Source organism: Mchenga conophoros, linkage group LG6 (assembly GCF_057382185.1).
Source record: "Mchenga conophoros isolate Kocher_MC1m ecotype Shallow Benthic linkage group LG6, M_conophoros_male_GT1.1, whole genome shotgun sequence".
NCBI lineage: Eukaryota > Metazoa > Chordata > Actinopteri > Cichliformes > Cichlidae > Mchenga > Mchenga conophoros.
This window is the reverse complement of record NC_140531.1, coordinates 12,959,909-12,983,858: the sequence shown is the minus strand read 5'-3', so window position 1 is coordinate 12,983,858 and position 23,950 is coordinate 12,959,909. Positions and strand designations below refer to the sequence as shown.

The following is a 23,950-nucleotide window of genomic DNA, read 5'->3' as shown; positions in this document are numbered from 1 at the left end:
TGCGACCACAAACAAAAGTTGCCAATGTCCCCTGGTGACAATACACAGCTACAACACGTAGACGATAATCTGCAAAGCTCCATGTAGGAGCGCTGCCATAACCACGCCAGTCACTTAAGCTGCTTGAACAAACATCTTACTGGGGCTGGGAGGGATCCGTCTATTTATGTTTTTTGAAAAATCTATACACGCCTCAGTTTCTGGCACAAAAAACATTGAGGATAAAAACTGGAATTTCTTATTTCATCTGTTTCATGAATTTGTTGATGCTCTCACTAAGTGCGAGTGAGAATTGGCGAGTGCCTGCTTTGTAAATGTGTGTTTGGATAATGGAGAGTCCAGTGATTGATGGAAAGGTTAATCATTCTAGACAGATGGTATGTGCTGCTAAATCAGCATGAGGTGAAGTCAGTGAGTGTGTATGTGTGTGCGTGTATATCAAGGCGTTCATGTCCGCTTAAGCTGTAATGAGCCGGTTTTCTATGTGAGGGAAGGAGGACCGGGCCATTCAGGCATCATGGGAACCAGCAGCCTCATTATTTTCAGAGAACGTAGACAAGGAGAAAACAGCGTATTCATTTCCTAGCTTGTGTGTGGGGAAGTTGTTTGGCGACTGAAAACATAAAGCAAGCCGAGTTCAACAGCTCATTGCACCAGAGCTTCATAGAAATCTACAGTAACGCTACCAAGGTTACTTCATAGAAACTGTGAATCCAGACGTGTGATTGGAATGACCTGATATGAAGGGGTCGAGTGCATCTGTGCGTGTGTGCGTGTGTGTGTGTGTAATGAATCCGATGAGGCTCATGCAACCTTTTTGTCTAGACCTCATAAAGATCTGTTGACCCAAGCTGACTTTCACGCTAACACATGCACACTTTCACTGCACACGTTGCTGATCAGCTTAGACATGCTCAATGCAGCTGCAACATTTCCATGCCTTTTATACATAAAACATGGCTTCTGTGTAAACAGAATACCTTCACATGGGTAAACTAAAGCACAGCCTCCCCCGACGTGAGTGCACACACGAACGCATTCACACACACGCTTGAAAGGATGGAGGAGGCAGCGGCAGGCCATAGCTAGGAGCTAGGGCAATGTGATAAATGTGTTTGCACGTCTCATATAGGCTCAAGAATGTGGATACACACAGTGGAGGCGAGGAAGGAGAGGGAAGGAGGAGGAGGAGTGAGTGGGTGGCCGAAGGAGGTTGTGAATGAGGAGAGAAAAGCAAAAGACAGCAATCAAATTACTCAGTGACAGTAGACTGTTGAGGTCAGGCAATGATAACACCCGGATAATTGCAATATGGTCTTCTTGAGCTATTCAGTGACAGAATGGAAAGTTTGAAGATAGATATTTCAAACAAAACAAACAAAACAACTGAGACGTCATTCTCTGCTGCCGCTCTTTAAATGCTTTGTGGAGAATCGCATGCTCTACGCGGTTTGACAGACATCTCCGAGGTGCCGCATCAGAGCTTCATTTCCATGGCTCCACTCAGGCACAAATAACCAGTTTGACCAGTGTCATATTTCAACACTGCTTCCTTCTTTGTTATGCCAACCTCCTCACATTCTCTGTATTATGCTACTGCCGTCGAATACTTGGCAGAGGTGCTCATATTAAAAGGTCCTTTCAGCACCAATCAGATGCATTGAAATGCCTGCTGCTCTTTTTATATCTCTGTTGAACATGAAGTACAGCCGTAAAATTAGAGGCTACCGAGTGCGCAAACTACCAAAAAGAGACGGAGAATATTTCAGACAAATGATCAGACAGGAAAGGAAAAAAAACAAGAAAAGAAAAAGATGCTGTTTATAAAACTCGCTAGGATCATATTCTACGCTTTTGTTGTTTATTTCCAATGACCAACTGTTTGTTTTATTTTGCTCATACTTCAACAGAAAGCATTTATTCATTGTAAAAACAACAAAACAAAAGCAAAAAGGTTGGTATAAATCCCAGACAGAGGTCAAAGTTCACATCATATTTTTTATAGAATAATAACTTCATGAAAATCTGGCTGTAACCTTTGTGGTGTAACATTTTCCACAAAACTTAAAACACTACAGCAAATTTTTCAAAGCTGAGTGTAACCAAATCATCTAACTACACTCACATACACGGATGGCAAACCAGGGTAGTGGATACAGCAGGGCAACGAGAAACAAGTGACGACAATCAAAACAGAAATGAACTGAACTGAAAAATAAAGTGGAGAACACAAGATGAAGATGAAGACTGAATTTTTTTCTTTTTTATTGGAGTGCATCATGTTATAACAAAGTTCACCTTTGCTCACCTTCAACGTGTAGCTATTTCAGCACAGAACTGAGCTGTAGCTCACACACAATGATGGAAAGCATACGATAAATCCAAGTACAAATCTGAGGCACAACCAAGAAAATCATGGTCTGAATGCTTACCCAAGAGAAGCATTGTAGGCTTTCTATAGGCTTCCTCTTATTACTCTTTTTGCCGTATTTATTTATTTATTTTACAATATTATTCACATTATTATCTGTGTGTATTGTGTTGGAGTGGGCAGGGGGTGAAGGCCAGGTTGGTGAAAGGAGAAGAAGAACGAGGAACAGAAAAAGAAAAAGGGGGTTGAGGATGAAGCCAACAGACATAAACACAGTGTTTGTCATGAGCATCATGTCATGTCATTACATGCTAACAGGGGGCAGGAAGGACAAAAACATGGCATGATACACTAATAACGCTAAAAAATGTATTTTTATTGATTTATTTAGGCAGCACTAAATTAAACTAGTCCTATGATGATCATTTCCATATTTTCTTTATGTTTCCCACTAAAAGTATCTTTGCATGATTCAAGATTCAAAATAATTGCATCTTGGTGCAGCTTCCAGACAGAAGCTGACACTTCAGCTTCTGTCTGGAACAAGCTGTTTCAGCTCCTTTCCTCTTAAGTTTCTTTCTTCTGACTGGCTGCCCTTCAACAAACAAAAGGTTTGGTGTGGCATCAGGTGGGTGGTGCTGCTGTGCACACACAGACCACACTGAGCATATCCTCTCAGTGACATTATACAAAGACAAGAAAAAAGTGTCCCACACTGTTAGGAGCAGTGCAATTTTGTTTTGTGGTGATTACCTGCACACATGCTAACCTCCTTAGTTAAAATGTTGCACACGTGACTTCAGACACCTATCAGCAGACTCACAAGAATATTTTTCGAGGCTTATCACATGTAGCACACAGGAGGAGAAAGTCAGCTTCATGCACATTTTTAGTGGAAATACTAATTTAGTCAAGACCGCTGTCCTTTTAGAGCCACGTGATGACCACTCACTCACTGTAAATACACAGAACCTGTACCAGAGCTGCTCTCACATCAGAACTGCTGGACATAAGTAGGTGAGATAATGTTTGCTTGTCGCATGCAGTTCCATCAGGTAATGTCTAGAAAAGTTCAGGGTTATATATATACACCATGTGTGAAAACTTGAGATTGCACTGAAAGAACATTTTTCTGAGCCAAGAAAGAAATATTGTAGTTATTGTTGCTTTAGGCTGAGATTTTTCCCACCAGTCATCTAATGTATATAAAACTGAGCATATGGTTTTTGCTCTGGCAGGCCTCAAGTTCAAGCTCAGCTGCAAATCCGTGAATATCAGCTGATGTCGGTGCCAGCCGGCATTATCTGATGGTTCACCTGATGCTCTTCTAAGCATCCAACTGGCAAACATCTTATGAGGCAACCTGTTCAAAATGGTTCAACCTGCCTCCCAGCTCCTCCTTTTCATGTTATTTCTCCATTTATCAGTCATGTCTGTTATTATTGATGCCATCTCTGTTCTGTGAGGGAATCTTGTTGCTTTGATTTGACTTTCCACATTTCCACATCGCTTGTAATATCTTTTCTATACTGTAGCTAGTATTGTTTTAACTTTGGAATATTCAATTTTAATTTAACATGACACTCGAGTGCCTTAGTTTTACTTACCTTCACTTATTTTTTTTCTATAGAGTTTCTATCTTTAATATTAATACTTTAAGCGAGCATCAGTAGTCTGACTCTGACATGTGCATTGAAATGGTCCTGATGCGAACGCTTTTAGAATAAGAAGAATTTGCTCAAATCACTGAAACACTCGACTGGATGAAGAGCAAAGTTTCACTACATCAATATTCATGTGGTGAAACATCACTGGGCACTTTTACAAATCTATTCCAAATGAAGTACCATGCATTCACAGGATCTACCTCTCAAACATCATTTGATGCTTGAAATGAGCTCTTTCTTTCCAGCCTCCTCACCTGCCTTCCTCATCACAGGAACAGAAATGTGCGCGGTATATTTTTGGTTCCCTCTTCCGCAGACAGGTATTGTTTCGGATTCGTGACAAACGTAGAGTCGGGCTCTAAAGCGATGATGAGGGATTATTCTATTACTCATTTTTCCTCTCTGAAATAATGTACACGGGAATATTTAATATGGCTTTGCCTGCTGGGTGGAAAGCATCTGACTAGACTGCAGATTTACAGCGAGGTTCTGACCATTTTGCATAATCCCAGGAGACATCTGTCTGTGTGAGTCCCACCTAGTACATTTCACATTTGAAGAATTTAAATGAGGCGCTTAAGGACTTAACACTAACAGACTTTTCTAAACACATGCAGGCAAAGATGCTAATTTCCAACAGATAATCGACTGTTCGCGGATAATCTCTGTTGCCCTAAAGCATGTACGCACTTTAAACCAGATTTTAATTCAAAAATAAACCATAACTGTTTAAGGTGTGTGTTTTTCTGCGCGTGTGAGTGCGCAGAGTAAATCCCGAGCCAAAATCTTTCCAGCTGCACTGCTGTTTATCTGTGTATCACTCACTTTATGGTATTTGTTCGCTGGTTTTTCCTTGTTTGCAGAACTCAGTGGATAAGAAGCACTTCTGTCTCAAGTTATGCCAGCCCTCCAAACACACGCACGCACGCACACACACGTTCGCAAGTCAGTTGTTACACTCTGTCCCTCTTCCTTGTCCTTGTAGTTCTTATAAAAACAAATTACACGTCCTCATCCTCTTTGATTCCTTTTGTTAAGGTTTTGTGTTCCTCGCGTGTCCCGCCGCTAGACGATAGTCTGTCACATCTCGGAGGTGTCTGTGCACATGCGGCGTAGATGTGTGGGCCCGTATTAAAGCAGGAAGAAGTTATGTGGCTGATTCTGATCTTCTTTCAAGTGTCAGCCGGCTCTGCATCAACTTCCCTCCGCCTGTCTTTTACTATGTATGCCTCTCTTTCTACACCTGTCACCACCATGCAACAGAGACAAATGAGCCTCACGGATGGTGACAGGATCTTTTCAAAACATTTTCCATCACCCTCATGTGTTTCTGTTTTTGCTTAACTTTCTGAAATAAACACATTTACTATTACATAAACAACACTACCAACGAGATAATTGGCAGTGCCCATTGCACCGTTTCTTCTCTTTCTCTGTCCCTCTGGACCAGATTTGATGAGATTTCTGTAGCATTGCACAAAAAGCTGCTGTTCTTTGGCTTCACAGAATAATCTTTCTCTCAGCACATATTGGATGGCTGAATTTGTTCAAAGCAGCTGATTTTGGGAGCTCACGCACAGAAGAACGTAGGCTGTGGAATCGATTATAGGGCTAGTTATTAAAACAGTTAAATAACTGACCTTTAGTGAACTCAGCAAGTCTCCGCTGGGGTTCGAATCAAGAGAAAATGCTAGAGGTGGAACTTTTAATGAATTAATTCAGGTGTGTGACCTGACTGGATAATTAGGAAAGCAAACAGGAGATTAGGCGAGTAATCCAGATGGTATTGAAGCAATAGATCAACAAAAGAGAAACTAAATATCATTATTCTCTCACACAAAGGATCTAAATTCAATTGTCTAATTCAAGCCTGCATGCACTGTTGCATCAAGCATATGCAAACAGCGGCCGCATCACGTCGCTGCAGTTAAAATGCTTCTACGTGTTATTTTGTTCATCCTTGTCATCATATCTGGTCTTTCCCTGTGTTTGGAGATTTTTGTATTTTGGTTTATTGGGTTCTTTTGTATTTTCTTAGTGTTTATGTGTTGTTTGTTTGTGACTATAGGCTCAGGCACGATTCCTGTTTTGACTTTATTTTTCTTCCTTGTACTTTGTCTTTATTCTTGCTACTTATATCCTTAAATCCATGGTTTCTTTTACTCAATTCAGCTGCTAGTCTCATCTTTCTTTCTCATTTTTCTGTGTTCTCTACTTTATTAGTTCATTCCTGTGTCCACGTTCCTTGGATGAGTTAAAGTTGTTCATTTCCTGTCTTGATTGTCACTAGTTTTTTCTTGTTACAAAGCTGTATGGATTTCCATCAGTGTGTGTGTGTGCGCATATGTCCACATGTTCACAAGTATTTTCTTTTGCCTGTTTTTTCTATACATATTTACTAGGGGTGCAACGATACTCGTATCGATATTGAACCGTTCGATACAGTGCTTTCGGTTCGGTACGCATATGTATCGAACAATACAATTTTTTTTATTTATTTTATCAACTTTTCTTCTGACGATACTGTCTGTGTTGAGAGCTCAGTGGATCTGCGTTTGACTACTCCGCCTAGGCTGCACTGTCGAGCGCAGATCCACTGAGCGCAGACAGACAGAAGCTAAGCTCGTTGCAACATGGCAAATTGAACCTCCCCCACCCTCATTCAGATCTGGCCTTTGGAACTATTTTGGTTTTCATGTGACGTATGACCCTGAAGGTAAGCGTGTCATGGACTAAAGTAAAACAGTATGTTGGATGTGCCACGCAATGCTCAATTGGTGGGAACTGGTGCGTTAGCGCAGTTAGCTTGTTAACGTGTTGACGCCGTCCAGCCCCACGCACGGGGCGATCCGCGATAACTCGTTAACGGAGATTTGCCACGTTATGGCGTTAACGTCATTTTAACGAGATGAATGCTGACAGCACAAGTGGGAACACAACGAATATGACGGCACATTTACACCGACATCATCCTAGTGCAAAGACAAGTGGAAGCAGACAAAAACAACAAGCACGCATGTTACAAACTTTACCCGAGTCATTTAGACAGCCGTTAGCACAGGATTCTCCTTATGGGGACCTGATATGTTTAATATGCTGCTGAGAATATAGCCCAGAAGAAGCGTATAGTATAGCTTTTATTTTGGAAAGAGCCATTTCTCTGTAATAAACTCTCTTTTCCAAAGATGAGTGATTCCTCAATCAGAAATCAGATTTATTTTTTTTTAAATTATTTTGTTGTTTCATCAACATTAAATTTAAAAACCGTACTTTTGAGTTAAAATATATATTTAGAATTTTAATAAATGACAAATTAAAAAGGCATGAACATTTTTTTGGATCGAAAAAATGTCGAACCGTGACACCAAAGTATCGAACCGAACCGTGAATTTTGTGTATCCTTGCACCCCTAGTATTTACCTTAGGTATTTTTTTAAGTTTCTGTAAAATGATTTTCAGAAGCTCCGTTTATGTGTCTGGATGAAGAGAAACTGAGATTTTGTCCTGCAGTATCAAAGGTGTTTGCATCTTTCGTTGATGTTGGATTGTGCACTGATTTATTGCTTGTAATCTTCTGATTGGCCAACGTTTCTTTATGACTAGATTTATACCAGCAGCTGTTGATTTTTCATGCTCTTAACAGCACTTGACATCATGTTTTTCTTTTTCATCTGGACTACGTGGAGCTTTATCTCAGCAGAAATGTGTTTACAGGGGTAAGGACAGAAAGACGTTTTCCCATAAACTTCTACAAGACTATCGTCATCTGGTGGCCTTCAGATTTCCAGATTGGCTTTATTTTTCCTTCTATGGTGCATTCCTGATGTGTTCCTAATGTTTGGATAACCTTGTTCTGATATGTTTTGCATTTGAGTTTTTCATTGGACTGTGTTAAATTATTTATTTTGTTCATTTTTTATTTATGGACTTTGACATTTAGTTGTTTTTAACCCTGCCACCAGGATCTGGGTCCTGTCCCCTTCAAACAAAACTGTGTGAAAACAGTTGCGCAATCATGACGATTCTGTATTGATGGTGCTGCAACAGCATCAGTGTTGCTAAAGCAACATGTCTGCAACTGACCAGTCACGTTGCCATGTTGTCTGGGATATTTTGACTTCAAGACACTTTGGCAGTAACACTTTTAATACTGTGTTCAACAAATGATTTTGTCCTACACTTAACCAAAGGAAAGTAAAAAACTCAAAAAAATAGTCTGCACAGACTGTGTTGCTCTTTATCTCACCTCACTTCCTGAACCTTTCTGCTTAAAAGCCAGGAGGCCTGTAAGACACAGAAACACACTGATTGCCAAGTAGTCCAACTTGGCATTTTTGCCAGTGAGGCTTATTTGGCATAAAGCCCTGCAAGCAAACTTCACACTAGCTTCCAACTACTCTGCTATCTCACCAGTCTGGTGTTTTCCCCAAGTCCCAAATCTATGGCATCGCAGCGGTGTGATAGGTCAACCCCACCGAAGTTTCCTGAAGCAACATTAATCATAACACTGTAGGAACAGCAACACTGGGGCAGTAATGGATACTCCAAAAACAATGAAAAAAACAAAAGGAACAAGTAAGACAAGTATTATATTGCAAAGGTGTTGATGACATTTCTCAGATTGCATGTCATGAAGATCTCTGAATCAGGGGACGATTTGTTTTAGAAAACAAAAAGAAATCTCTGAAAACAATCAGCAATTGATGAAAACAGTTGTGTTTTTCCATTTGTGTCTGTCTTTGGCTGTTTCATAAATCATTCATGAAACCAATACCTCTTCTAATTAAAAAAAAAAAAAACAGATTGATTTTCTGAAAATGACTCTTTGTTCACATTTAAAAATCCTTAAACCTTCAAAGAAAAAGTGAGCTGAACACTGAGCAGAGACAAACAGGATTACGATGTCTTGTGCAAGAGTGTCCTGGGCCAAGATGGGCAGTGTTAGTCGCATTTTTTGATGGGCTGCAGAAACCAGGGCCAGCAGAGGAAACCAGCACAAACACCAGGAGACAAAACCTCCCACGATATGAAGGAATTAAAAAGTTATAGGAGCCTGCTGTCTTTTTTGTGCCGTGTTTGCATGTGGTTCCCATGTCTGTGTAGGTTTAATTGTTGTGTCTCATCAGGATTGTTTGCTGTGCGAAAAGCTAAAGTTTTCTTGTTATTTTATATCTTTCTTTTTTTCATTATGATTTCTGGTGGCTTTTCTGAGCTGTTCCATCTCTGGATATAGTGCTTGGAAACTTGCACCCAGCTTATTTACTTCTTTTTCTCATTATATATGTTATGACCGCTTTGATTTTTATGGTGCTGCTGTTGCGTGGTGACCAGAATAACAACAACAGACATGCCCGCTGAAGGATCAAAGGCAGAGGATGACACACAGAGGATGTGAAGAAGGAAAGAAATGATGAGAAAAAAAGCTGAAGAGATATGAACTATATCTTCTATAATGTGCTGTCGCTGGATGATGGATGCGAGGAAACTGAGGGTCCATCTGTGATGGTTCAGTTATGTGTTTTCAAAGAGGCATTACTCTGGATCTGATGCCGACTGCTACCAAATGTTATGGTGACCATGAATAAATCCAAGCATGCCAAGTATAGAAGGGGATGATGGTCACATTACCATGAAGGAAAACGTCTGCAGCACAAACTTTTACCCATGCAACTCCATCTTGATGGCACCCCTAGATGCCCAGGAAGTTGTTTGCATCCCTCTCTATGCTAACATGCTAACCACAGGTAACCCCATCCAGGCTCTAGACTTTGCATTCAAATGCTTGCAAAACAATTTCCCATCTATTTCAGTTTCCTGAAACTCCAAAACATCTTCACACCGTTCACATCATAAATGTAACTTTAACAAAAAAGTTTCTCAAATGAGAAATCAGATGCTATTTTGCATGTTTAGTTCGGTCTTCTTTGTCATTAATCCTCAGAATGGCAGTTAATTTGACAAAAAATATATATATTGATGTTTACAAATAGCCCACATTCAGTCAGGTAGATACATGGACAACTAAAGTGTGGTGCCAGTGACGGCTGAGTGAAGAAATGCGTCTCCTGCTGTCGCTGTGCTTTATCAATAAACCAAGATGGATCTCCTCTGCGTGCCGCTCTGTCTAATTTGGATGTCTACCAGAGCTGACACCCAACCAGAGAGATATCAGATGTCACAGCGAGCTGCGCGTGATATTTCTTATTGCATCAAATCAACTTGAGGTTATATTGAAGGAAAATAATCTTTATTCTGGCCTTTATAAAGAAGAAGCAAAAGACTATTCAAAATCAGTCCAGTCATATTTGTAAAATGAAAACAATAATTGTTGAAAAATCCTTTGTTTTTTTTTATTAAAAGGTTTTCTTCATGATTTTTTGTTTTCATTGAAAATAAATTTTCCTGCTAATTAAAATTCAAAGGAAATGCCCTTGTGTGATGATCTCAGTGCTGAACTGTTCAATTTCTCATCATTACCAGTTTTTGCTTCATTACAATCTTGTTGGATTTTTAATGCATTTGATATAACTCCTGTTTTTAATCATATCAAAAACAACCAAACAGAACAAAAACACAACTCCCCACGCTGCATGGCTCAACCTAAGCAGGGATCTTAGCTACCACTATAAAGGACTGCTGAGACACCCCTACTAAATCTGCTCTGAGCATGAAGCTCAATCATGATCGTGTGCCAGAAAATAGGACTTGGTCTATCCTCATTCTTGCAGTGTCAGCGTTTACTAACAGCCCCGAAGCAGCCTTTGTATCATTACGCACCATTACATACTGTGAGTCCTAACAGCCCTGTGATTGATCACTCACGAGCTGGTATAATTTATGATGTCATGCGTGTTTTCCTGCATCTTTTCTCCTTTTTTTCGGTACAGACAGTATGTAAATACATTTCCTTCAGCAGGAATGAAAGTCTCTGTGTGTTTTGACCACTGGCTGCACTGCATAGCCATGATGTGATTAACTAGCATGAGTCAAGCCAGACTCTGTAATGTTTACCATTGAAACCAAACAGCATCATTTTTGGCTTTTCCCAATGATGTCTGTGGAGGGAAGCAGCCACTGAGTCAGACACCTCATTAACACCATCCTTGCAGTCTAACACGATGGTGGCAGCATCACGCTGTGGAGCGTTTCTACCACAGGGACAGCGAGGATGGTAAATGAAAAACATAAAACGGGACTGGATAAAAACGTTTTTGTAATTACTTAAATTCTTTGGCTGAGGAAAAAGTATATATTGCTATACCTTTAGCAGCAATCATGTTCTTTCCTTATGTTCACTGAAGTTTGCAGGCAGTCATTTATGCACAGCTCTCCTGATCATTGACCAGGACAATGTGCTCACCTCAATGACTGCAGGGGGCCCTGTGACTGGAATACAAGGCCAAATCATCACCCTTCCAGCAGCTGTAGGAGGTGTTTGGTTTTCTCCAAGCATGGCGCTGTGCACGATTGCTGATTGTTATCTGCCTTTAGCCTCATCTGCTCAGAGGACATTGTTCTGGAAGTGTTGTGGTTTGTTCAGATGTATATTTGCAAACCTAACCTTTGATGTTGTTTTTAGGGAGAAAGGAGAGGCTTTCTCCTAGCAACCCTTCCAAATCAACCTTACTTGTTCAGTTTGTTTCTTATTGTGCTGCCTGGAACTTTAACATGCTAAGTGCGGCCTGTGGAGATTTCTTTGAGCATTGCACAGTCCAACCTTGGGATCAGTCCTGGGAAGATTGTGGCATTAGTATGCTCCAGACCAGCAGGATACCGAAACGTCTGTTTTTGCAGCTGTGGTCACAGTTGCCGATGATTAATTAATGAAGTGGATTTGATTAGCATGGAGTGGCTGCTGCTTATCCTCTTAGTTCCTCAGATATCGCTACGTTAACCTGTTGTTAAGTGAAACGTCAGAATTGTTAGTGGAATATTTTAGCCTTTCAGTCTAAAAAACCCCACATCTTTACTTTATAATTTTGGAGTCTTGTGTGTACATCAGTGAGGAAAAAGATAAGATTCGAATCCGTTTTAAGTCTAAAACAGAAACAAAGATGAAAACAAATATTAAATCAGTGTGTATCTGATGGTTGTGGATTTACAAAGCTCTAATACATCTTTCTGAAGCATATGGTAATGTTTCAGATGTCTGTATGTAGAAGTTAATTGCTGATTACTTTTCCCTTTTTCACAAAAAAAGAGTGAAAAAATAGAATATTTATGTAGCAAAGTGTCTTGTATATTTCCTTCTTTTTCTTTATACAGTGAATAACACCTTCACATGCTTCATGAATCCTAGGAGGTGGACAATCCTTCACCCCAGAGCTGATTGATGCAGGTTGCTGCCCGTTCCTGAGCCTGGTCTTTCTGGATTGTTCTCCTGCTTTCCCTCAGCCCATCCACAGATCATTTTTTAATTATCATCATTATCATTGTGTCTTCTGTCCCGTCCTTCTCTGAGCCTTTCTTCCCATTAAAAGGGAGTTCTCCTTTCCCACTGTCACCAAGTGCTTGCTCATACAGGTTTGTTTTATTGTTGGAGTTTTCTCTCAATTATTGTAAGGTTTTTAGTTTACAATATAAAACTGTATAAAGCTGTTGGTATAATTTGGGGCTATATTAAAATAAAACGGAATCGAATTAAACTCGCAAACATACATAACATAGCTCTATCTCAGACAACAACTCAGTAATAAAATGCTTCTTTTAAACTGAAATGTCAGCATTAAAAATCGAATGCTACATAATATATAAAGGTCTCCGAAAGCAGAATCAGGTTGTCTTTTGAGCCTGTAGCTCCCACCCTGGCACACCTTTGAGACCCAACTTAACATGTTGTCCAAATTCAACAATGCACACAAATCCACATGATAACAAAATGTGTGGATATGCGTGGATGCATGGTGGTGTACGCACACACTAACACATGGGAAACAGTCTAATTTCTCAGCAGAAAGCAGCATGTCTTTGTATGTAAATTCATGTACTCATTGTTGTGCCTGCTTGGCTCACAAGACAGATGAAGCAGCACTTGTCTCCCCAGTCAGATAATCTGCTCTCCTGTAATTTAAAATTCCACTTTCTCCTAAAAAATCTCTCGTCGCAGCAAACACACTCCCCTGTTCACACCCAAACAGCCCTCTTCCTCTCCCCTGTCCCCTTTTCCTCGCTCTTTATCTTTTCTTCTCTCTATCACACACACAGGCTGGTGCCAAGTTGTTAAATTTGAGCTCTCCATCTACTTTCCTATACAGACAAACACACACAGACACACACTCTCTCTCTCACTCACACACACACATGCACACTCATGCACAAATAGAGGCAAACACACAGCCTTGCAAAAATAGCATTCATCTCTACATCCATCTCTGATTTTGGGCTCAAAGATGAGAATACTTTGGCAGGAATCTATCACTCTGTCACACACGCACACACACACACACACACACACACAGGGAGAGACAAGCATAATCTCTCGCTTTCTATCTCACCACTCAAATTGAATCTGCGGTCTTGACAGGCCAAGAGGACAGGGACGACGAATAAAAATCACCTCATTACGCACATACACATCCCTCACACACACATACGCAGACAAACGTAGGCAAGCAGGTCATTCACATGCATTAGGGATGGGAATAGAGAAGCCTTGAATCTTGGTCAAACACCATTTGGTGTGTAAATGCTGACAGACGAGGGTAGCCACATTTGTGTCTGGAGGATCAGAGACGGTGTTTGGCAGAGAGGCTGGAATAATGGAGGGACGGACGGAGGCACAATGGTGTGTACATTTGTGCAGGATAAAAATAATGATGATAATGATTAGTCTGATGAAAGAAGGTCACAGTGACAATATAAGCACTGAAACTGATGATAATGATAGTGTTCTGTCAACCATTATCTCCTTTTGATCATCGATCCTGGCACACTGGGTGGATACAATCATAATAAGATGTGTAAAGCCTCCTGCTGTTAATTTTGTTTTAGGAATCTTTTAGTTTGCGCTCAGCTCTGACAGACAAGGACTGTTTAAAGAATGAAATGTATGCCACTGGATGAATACTGCTGTGTGCAAATAGGCAACAGTGTGTTTTCAAAAAGCTACAGGCCACAGGGAGCATCGCAAACAAACACTGAAGGCTGACACACTGTCACCCGTTAAGAATCGACAAAGAGCACTTTCACAGGAAGTGGCAATAATAGGGCAATAATTACAGAGCAGGTATCAAACCTGTGAACTGCCTCATGAATATAGGTTTGAATTCAAAATACACAGAAAATTTGCACTACTGGTGGCTAGTCCTCGAGACCCTTTACATACACAAGCTTTGTCATGAGTTTATCATTGTGATCATTATATAATCAACATTTTAAATGAATGATCAGTCTAGCATTAATTTCACTTAAGTATATCGTTGATGGCTGTTAATAAACACTGAAGTGATGATTAACAATGTCATTAAAAGTGTTTGTTTGTCATTAGTTAGTTAGACATTTCGTGTAGCATGCCGAGGATAAGAGACAAGATTTATGTTTTGATGACACTGCCTCTGTTATGTATGTGTTAATGACTTTCAGTGTTTTATAGCCAATCAGTGAATCAGTTCTCATCACAAATCAATCAAATGCTGCTGTTTTATCATAGCTATCAGTATCTCAGAGGTACACTGCCATTGGTGCAGTGTCACACTTGACTTACGCCCAAATTCTTACATTTGAACACTTCAGTAGGACTCTTTAACATCCATCCATCCATCCAACCATCCATCCATCCCACCATCCATCCAACCATCCATCCCACCATCCATCCAACCATCCATCCATCCATCCATCCATCCCACCATCCATCCAACCATCCATCCATCCATCCATCCATCCATCCATCCATCCATCCATCCATCCATCCATCCATCCATCCATCCAACCAACCATCCATCCATCCATCCATCCATCCATCCATCCCACCATCCATCCAACCAACCATCCATCCATCCATCCATCCACCCATCCATCTTCTTCATGTTTCAATTATTTACTTAAAAGTTAAATTTAGCTTCACAGCGTGAATACCTTCAGACAAAGCACTGTTTGAATGTGTTCTCCAGACAGTGTAAAATTTAAACTGGCTCATTGAGCAGTATTTCACATATAAGGAGTATATATAATCTAAATAAAATCCACCAGGTGTTTTTAATGTTACAATCCCCAGGCTGCTAAAACATACAGAATAAAAATAAATTCTGGTGGTCAGTTTTGCTTTGGCCTATCCTCACAACAAGCCTGAGAAGCTCAGGGATCAACAGATCACAGTGTGTTTGTACTGGGAAGCTGAATTTTAACAATCCTAATCTATGACACAAAATAATTGTTTATTTTATCGAGCTATACTGTAGCAACCTGATGTGAATTTGGAAGGAAAGTAAAATCTCAAAAGAGGACTGGAATTCAGTTTGTGCTGATGCTCACTGAATGCACGCCTCAGATTAACACACTGTAATCATGCAAACATAAGTAACCTCTGACAAGTCATAATTATAATCAGACTATATCGGGCATATGCACCAGATGCACGGAGGCTAAAACAACAATGTTTCACTGTGTTTGTCAGTGAAAGGAAGATTAAAATATTATGGGAACTGCAATGATATGTGAGAACATGCATCTTTTCTGTTGTGCTATTGTAATTTCAAGCAAAGAAATACTTTCTAATTCTTTTGTTTTGTTTTATACTTCTATATTTCTATATACAAGGTCCCTCTTGCAAAACATGCAAACTACAACACACATTTATTTCTGGTTTTCAAAATTTCTGGTTTTGATCGTCTTCCAACTCTACGACCTACTACCAACTCTAATTCTCGTCAGAAGTGTAGTCTATTATTCTTACTCTTTCTCTTTTTTTTAAGTGAAAGTGTATAAACTAGCAACACTGCTGGCACGGGTTCGTGTACTGTGTAGAAACAGACTGCACACTTATTAAAGAGATACCAGATTAAACAGATTTACCAATAACACCTCAATCAAATCCTTAAAAAATGATTAAATTAGTGCTGAAAGCTGAATGTTATTATTAATAAATCTTTTGTCGCTATCATTCAGCCTACATATGTAAATTGTTTACTTCCTAGTAGTGTAATATAAAATAACCAGAGCTACCATGCTCGGTTCACGATCAGAGATGGGCAGTAACGCGTTACTGTAATCTGATTACTTTTTTCAAGTAACGAGTAAAGTAAGGGATTACTATTGCAAAAACGGTAATTAGATTACTGTTACTTCCCGTAGGAACGCTGCGTTACTGCGTTACTAAAACCGTGATTTTTTGCGAGAATGTCTCACGACAGTGACGTAAGCGAGTGCGCCGTTAGTGACAACAGCTGTGTGCAGATCAACAATGGATCACATATCGAGTGCGGGAGAGAGTATGAGCGTGCAGCGTTTAAAGCGTGGAAGTACTGACCTTACTTTGAGTTTGATTCCATAAAAAGTGACAAAAACATTAGCGTCCATCGTGCGTGGGAAGAAAACTTCTTTTTACAGCGAAAAAAAACCCCTAAACTTCCAAGCAAGCACCGAGTGCGCAACGACGTAATGCGCAACTGACCACAGCACACCTGCACCAAGGTAAACCTCCGCCTACCCTCAGTCCTGCTTTACAGGTGAAAATAGAGCAACAGGACCGCTGAGTCTTTGACTTTATTTATTTTCTGCTGTGTTTTACTTGCATCTATTTGAAAGAGTGAGTGTAAACACAAAAAATATTTTATTTTATGTGTTGGAATGTGTAGAAAATAGGTTTAAATGTTAAACTAATTTATTCAAGTCAGAGAATGTTGCATATAATAAAATTTTTGCTTGATGCATAAAGTTAAAAGATTAAAACTGATAAAACAAGTTAAAAAAGAGACTTTTCCATTTGATTACATTTTGTATGATGGATTATGTAGAAAAAGTATTGGGCTGAAAGCTCTATCGCTTTATCACCTATTCAGGTTGTAAATCGTGTTTTTAAAAAGTAACTAAGTAACTAAGTAATTAATTACTTTTGAAAATAAGTAATCAGTAAAGTAACGGGATTACTTTTTGGGGGGAGTAATCAGTAATTAGTTACTGATTACTTTTTTCAAGTAACTTGACCAACACTGTTCACAATTCTCACATTTGGATGTAGCATTATTTTCTTGTCCTATGTTTAAAATTATAGAAACTGTGAAATTTTGAGGAAATGTGGCATTTTGCAGCTGTGATTTTTGGTTATTACACAGAAGCTACTACACGTTTTCAGGAAATCATCACATTATTTGAGGTTTGACTTTACGTAATGTGTGCGACTCTGATCCCTGGTTATTGCCTCTGCATAAACATTGTTACTTTGTTAACTTTAAACAAAGAAGAATTTCAGCATTATAATATGATCGTCAACCATTAACACTATTATCCATGAATCCTCTGCCTCTTATCTTTATCAGGGTGACACAGTAAGAGAAAAAATTTAGACCTTGCTAATTACTGGTTACAACCCTGCTTGACTTTAGACAAATCATGTTAAAGCTTCCGATTCAAAACATAAAAAACATAAAACACCGTCGGGTCATGCTGTAATGCTCAGTAGGGTAAGTTTGAAATATTGTGGTATTTTCACTCTAAGCACAGCTCCAATTTGACTGTACAATAAACACGTCTAGATTTTTCTGTTACCAGTCCCGTGTCCTTGGGTGGCCATAACCCTTAAACTTTGACAGCTCACAATTTCTCATAAAGGGAAGAGATAATAGGATTTTTCATCTCTCCTCACACACGTGCGCACACACAAAATCTCCTCCTGTGTTTGTGTCATGAACATTTTCTCAAAGGAAATAAAGGGTAAATCATGTGATGAATTACCTTTTCACCGCGTTGCACGCCTGTTTATGTATGTGTGTGTGTGCATTTTGTGCATTTGTCTGAAATGTTTGCCGCATGCCACTTTTGGTCTAAACTGTTAAAGCGCTGCTTTGTATTCTGCAGATGTCTTCTCATCCAGCAGTGAAGGTTTAAAAGCAGAGACAGAGAACAGAATGAAAAACCGACAGACACAAAGAGGAAGGGGGGAAACTTTTTACCTTTGCAGATGGAGGTCTTTTCCAAACCAGCTGAGCCTTCAGTCTCAGAGCACTTTTCACATCACTAACAAAAAAGGGACCAAAAGTGGGAAAGGGAACAGGAAGAAGAAAATAGAGAGAGGTTAGTTTAGGGTAGAATGAAACAAGTCATTAAGCCCATTTAATGCCTCTACTTCAAAAACAAGAAAGCTGAGCAGTTAGGATGCATCAGGAAAAACACAGGAGCTGCTTACTATAAGTCTGAATGTGCCATTTTCCTGCAGTTACGGCGCGAGAGTCATCCAAAAATAATAATATGAATTAGATTTATATAACACATTTATAGGACATTAAAAAATCTATGTATGTCAGAGAGGGAAGAGAGATTGACAGTGAAATGGGACACAGTCATGGGAAAAAAGTGAGGAATTGTTGAAATAAGAGCTGTGTGAGAAAACAGAGGGGGATTCCCATTAGAGAGACAAATGAAGGGACGGCTGAGGATGACAGCAACATCTGACAGTTGGCAAGTCAATGATGGACAGAGGGAGGGAGACAGAGAGAAAGAGCCTATATATATTGAGGCTAATATGTGGCTCTGTCTCGCAGAAGAGCGCTAACATCCTCCTCTGGCCTCTCTGGCACATGACTGTTTACTTGTGTCAAGACCCATGTGTATGTGAGTGTGTGTAGAGAAGAAGCTCCCATTATTCAGTTGGTGGATGAAGAGAAAAAAAAAAAAACAAAAAGCAAAAGCCTGCCGGCTATGTTACTGTAAAGTACCCCTATTATTTTGTCAAACCCCACTAAAACATGACCAGCTCATTGCAGCCTATTACAGAGGACAACATCACAACAGACCTGTGACTGTGACGAGGCTGACCCACAAATGCTTCACAAACATGCAGCTTATTTAAGCTAAGGTTGCTGTTTGAGGATAAGATTTTTTAAAATGCAACAGTGTCGAGACTCAGACAGAGGCAGTATTATCGATTTAAGCCAGAGGTTCCCAAAGTGTGGGGCGCAGAGCCATTGCAGGGGGGGGGTGTCACGGTATGAAAAGAAAAAAAAAGTGGGGATACAAATAATATCAGGCTGATCCTGCCACAATTTGTTCCCCTGGTTCAAATCCCGGACAAACAGTATCCCACAGCTGTTTATGTTTTTAAACCCATTTTGCACAGAGAGGCATTTTTTGAAAAATGTATTGATAGCAATGTTGAATTTTATTACACAGGAAAAGAACAACTACACGTAAAATAATCACACTGCCTTTGTAAATGGAGGGACCGTAACTGCGTGTGTATGTAAGCGTGTAAAACCTGAGGATAGTCAGATTAACAGTATTTTGTCTCTATCTGCCATTCTGCAATTCATCTCATGTAAATAATAACGTGGCGCACAGCGTGACGTGAAAAAAGGCACATACCTTTGACGTTGCGTGACGAACTCTGTATTCCTCGTCCACACGTAAACGCAAAAAAGGATTTTTAAAAACTCTCCGTTTTCAGTGATTCGAAACGCCGTTTACGTGTGGACGAAAGGCCCAAACACATAGAAACAGCTGCGTTTTCAAAAATACCCGTGTAGGTGTGGACGTAGCGTAAAAAAGTTAGTAGTGTATTTTCTTACTACCTGTAATTTCTTGCAGTTTACTTGTATTTGCTTAATTGTTTACTAAATGTTTGAGGTGTGCGGTGGCGGGGTAGATGGTTTGGGGGGGGCGAACATTTTTCTTGTAAAACAAAGGGGGTCTAGCAGAAAAAGTTTGGGAACCACTGATTTAAGCACATATTTTAAGTCATGCTACCGACTCCACAGGCAACACATCGCCCTCTCAGGATATTTGCATAAAATGATTTCATTGGCTAACAGCTGCACTGGATCATTTGAATAAATGTGATTTGATTGGCTGACGCTCGCACTGGCCCTTGGGAAGTTGAATTTCTCTGGACTTTGACTCCAAGCAGGAAGACTAAAGCGAAACAATGGATCCATAATTCAGTTTGGCACTGTGTGACATCACCCGATTCAGCGTAAATGAGAAGCGAGGGCGCAAAATTCTGAAATGCATCCATGTGAATCTTGCCTAAGTCTATCAAGACTAATACTCCTGGCAGTCAGTGTCATACAGTTCCCCTACAGCACCTTTACTAATGGTAAGTGTCATTGCAGAATTACAAATTAGATTTAAATTTCATTACATGATATTGTGAGCTCAATAATTTGATTATCTACATTTTGCAGGATAATTTAATGCAAATTGACAGAATGTTATGTGTTACGCATGCAGAGGTCTATTCTTCTGTCAAGATGCTTTTTGGCAATAAAGATCTCACATAAATTAGTTTTTGCCTTCGATACAGCACCGTCATTCCCAAATCAGTCTTAGACCCAGACTGAATTTCACCTTTTCATAGATCTACTCTATATTCACATAAATATCTGCACATAAAAACTGGTAGCACATATCAAGTCATTGCATAATTAGATTCATGTTGTATTAATCATGAGTAAAAATTACAAGATTATCTCTGTTTTTTCAAAAGGACAAAGAGCTCAAATGTTCAAGTCCTTTTGCGTCATGATGATTTGATGTCATTAAAGAAAAGTCCAAATCTAGTCATGCAGCTTCTCTCAAGCTTGAGCATAGCTTTGGAGTGTTGGCTTTATGCATCTTGTTGAATAGTCAGTATACTACATAATCCCTTCATTGTAGTTTCCTCTATTTTAAGCACTCAAGTGACCTTTTGTAGGCCTGTAAACCAGAACAAAGATGCTGATCTTTTTCTCTTTTTCTTTATTGTTTGTTTTGTCTGTCTGTCAGTGTCAGACCAGTTACTTTTACTGAATATGTATTCCCAATGAAAAAAGTTATTACATTGCTTCCGGGCAGCTCAGCAGCAGACATCCAATCATTCACACCTACATGTTGCATCTTTTGTATTTAATAAGTAGAAATCAAACATCAGACTTGCTGCCATCCCTCCAGTTTAGAAACATTTAATGACCTTTTCAACAGCAGGTGTTTTAGCCTCAGAGGCTCCACACAGTTCTCCAGAAATCTTTAAACATTTTGATACCAGCAAACTACTGACAGCAAACCAGCCACGCACATACATTTCAAAACACAGAGTGCATAATCATCACATGCTACACTGAAAAGTAAAATAATATATGGTTTTACAATCAAGGAATTTTCCTTATTAATTTAAAGATTTTTTCCCATATTTTTTAACCACACGCTGAATAGTAGCGCTTGCCATGTAATAATGTATCCATTTTTTTTGTTTTGTTTTTTTACATTGTACTCCCTTCACCCATCACAGACTTTCCAGTCTAGCACATCTGGCCACATCTGGCCACTGAACAGCAAGAGCAGTCCTTTATCTAACTGGAGATAGCGAACAAGCTGCCCCTTACGAAGTGTGTATGCTTGGTACCGGAAAATAAAATCCCATCACATTTTCCTTCCCAACACTGGTCTGAGGTTAGATCAGGCTGTTGAGAGTGAAACTAAATATAAGAATAAAAAGAATAAAAATATAAACCTGATGTCTTTGGAGATCTTCCAGCTTTTTTTTTTACAGGCTTAAGAAGTCAACTCGGCCATGTCAAGTCTAAAGTCAAGTCATTTGGCCTAAAGCTCGAGTTGGTACTTTGAACTGAAAATGATTAAATCTGCTTCCACAATTGAAAGAAATGACGACGAAAATAAAAAACCACATCTACACAAACATACACAAAGACACTCATTCAAGCACTGCAGCTTATGTCTTTTTAATAGCAAGAGAGCTGCTTGAGCCTGAGGATGCGGAGATGGACAGAACCAAGAGGGAGAGACTGAAGGAGGAACAGGAGGATTCTGGGAAATGAGAAGTTGCCTGAGTGGAAAAAGGCAAAATAGCAAACTGTTGAACGGCTATAGAATGTTACTTACAGCCGAATGATACTGCTAACAAGTGTAGCCATTTTGTACTTGTGTGAGTCCTTGGAGCCTGCCGGCCAGGATAAACAGTAAGACATTCAGACAACATCATTGAGCTCCGCAGTTCTGATCTTTACTGCAGGGATCCGTTTTTTCAAACACCACACGCTTTCCGTAATCGCGGAGGGCAACGGCGAAAACACGTATTCTATGATCAACCACAAAGTCTCTCGTGTCATTTCTGGCATTTGACATTACAAACCGAATGGAGACAACACACATTAAAATCAATCCACATGCAATGGAGGATGAAACAGAGCAGGTGTGGTAGGTTTACAAGAACAATAAAGGAGAAAAGCATGGGGAGATGATAAGGGTGGGGGGTGTTAAAGTAAAGCAAAGAACAGCTAAAATTGAGGTTGTGATGCATTACCTGTGGCAAATTAGCTAAACATAGAAACTACTACTGAACTGCCTCACACAGACGCACAGTGAGTGCTCTTCAAATATTCCTTATGTATCAGCAGTGCGCTTGCTTCTCTGTAGTCACCTTGACTGCAAATGGAGAGGACAGCAGAGAGAGGTGCTGCGTGTTTATTGTTATCCTGACAAACTAGTGTCTGTAAAGGCTAAAAACGCAGTGACCAGCGAGCCCAGGAGCACTGTGAGTGAGTCAGACTCAGCTGGTCTCCATCAGTGGGAGGTCTGTAGTGTGGGATATCTGATTTGCTGAGAGAAATATATAAATATATATATATATATATATATATATATATATATATATATATATATATATATATATATATATATATATATATATATATATATATGAAGAAAAGAAAAAAGGGAAGTTTGGCCGCAGGCAAGCTCAGGGCACTCTGTCTCAGCCCTCTGAATGTCATTTCACTTGACTACTATAAACATATGCCCTGTATGTGGAATGTACCGTGTGGTGTATGCATTGTGTTAACATTTGTCAACAACACGTGCTTGAATAAAGAGCTGGATGAAGTTTGCATAAGTCGTAGGAAGCTGCACAGCACCTGCCTGACACAGAGCAGCAGACAGACTGATCCTGATCTTTCTTTGCTGTCAAGCAGAAGCCCGCTCCTATCAAGACTGTAAGTGTGTGGGCTCAGGAGTGTTTGATGGGCTGCATGACCGCTAATGAATGCACACAGCCAAACCTGCTCTGTGGGACATCAAAGGACTCTCCCACGGCATTAGAGATTACCTCGGTGTCTGCGTGGACACTTAAGATACCAATAAATGTGTTTTCCAAAGGACACACGCTGGACGACAAAAGCCATCAAATCCCTTATAAATAGGAAGAAGAGAGCTCTCGGGGCTTTGGGGAAGAGAGGAAGTTAAGTCTGTCCAGAGGGAGCCGAAAAGGAGAATGGAGTATGGAACAACACCTACCAGTACCGAAGAGAACAATCTGCAACAAAAACAGTCTAAAGGAGGTGTAGAGTGTGATGAGAACAATCGAACACGCAACTAGGCCAAACCGAGAGAGGAACAAGTGGAATACTTAAAGGGGAAACAGCTAGCTGGTAAAATTTTTATGTACACTGGGAGTTTGTACCTGGTCTTAATCACCCTCTCTGTCCCACTCCGCAGACACTTGAGTATGCATGAACTGCATCAATGTGTTAATATATAAATATAGATATAGATATATATTTCAACACTATGGGTGGCTGGATTTGTATTTCCAGAATAAAAATGACTTTCATTGTGACTTTCAAATCAAATGTGAATGCATTTTATTTTGAAAGAAAAACACGTCTTTTGAGATTGGGATTAGCCTCACAGCCCCTGAGTGGGTGGCCTCACAGCTGAGCAGGCAGGGACGCGGGCACACAATGTAAATTAACTTGTGCTTATAATTGTGGCT

At 39.8% G+C, this 23,950-nt stretch overlaps 1 protein-coding gene across 2 annotated transcripts in view; it reads right to left on the bottom strand.

The window, feature by feature from the left end:
* LOC146572241 (protein ELFN1-like) overlaps positions 1–23,950 on the bottom strand; it is a 133,828-nt gene that overhangs the window by 34,670 nt on the left and 75,208 nt on the right. For both annotated transcript variants that reach the window (XM_085276273.1, XM_085276274.1), the window contains exon 2: positions 18,144–18,207. The gene's annotated coding sequence lies outside the window, so the exon portion shown is untranslated. The remainder of the gene's footprint in view (positions 1–18,143; positions 18,208–23,950) is intronic.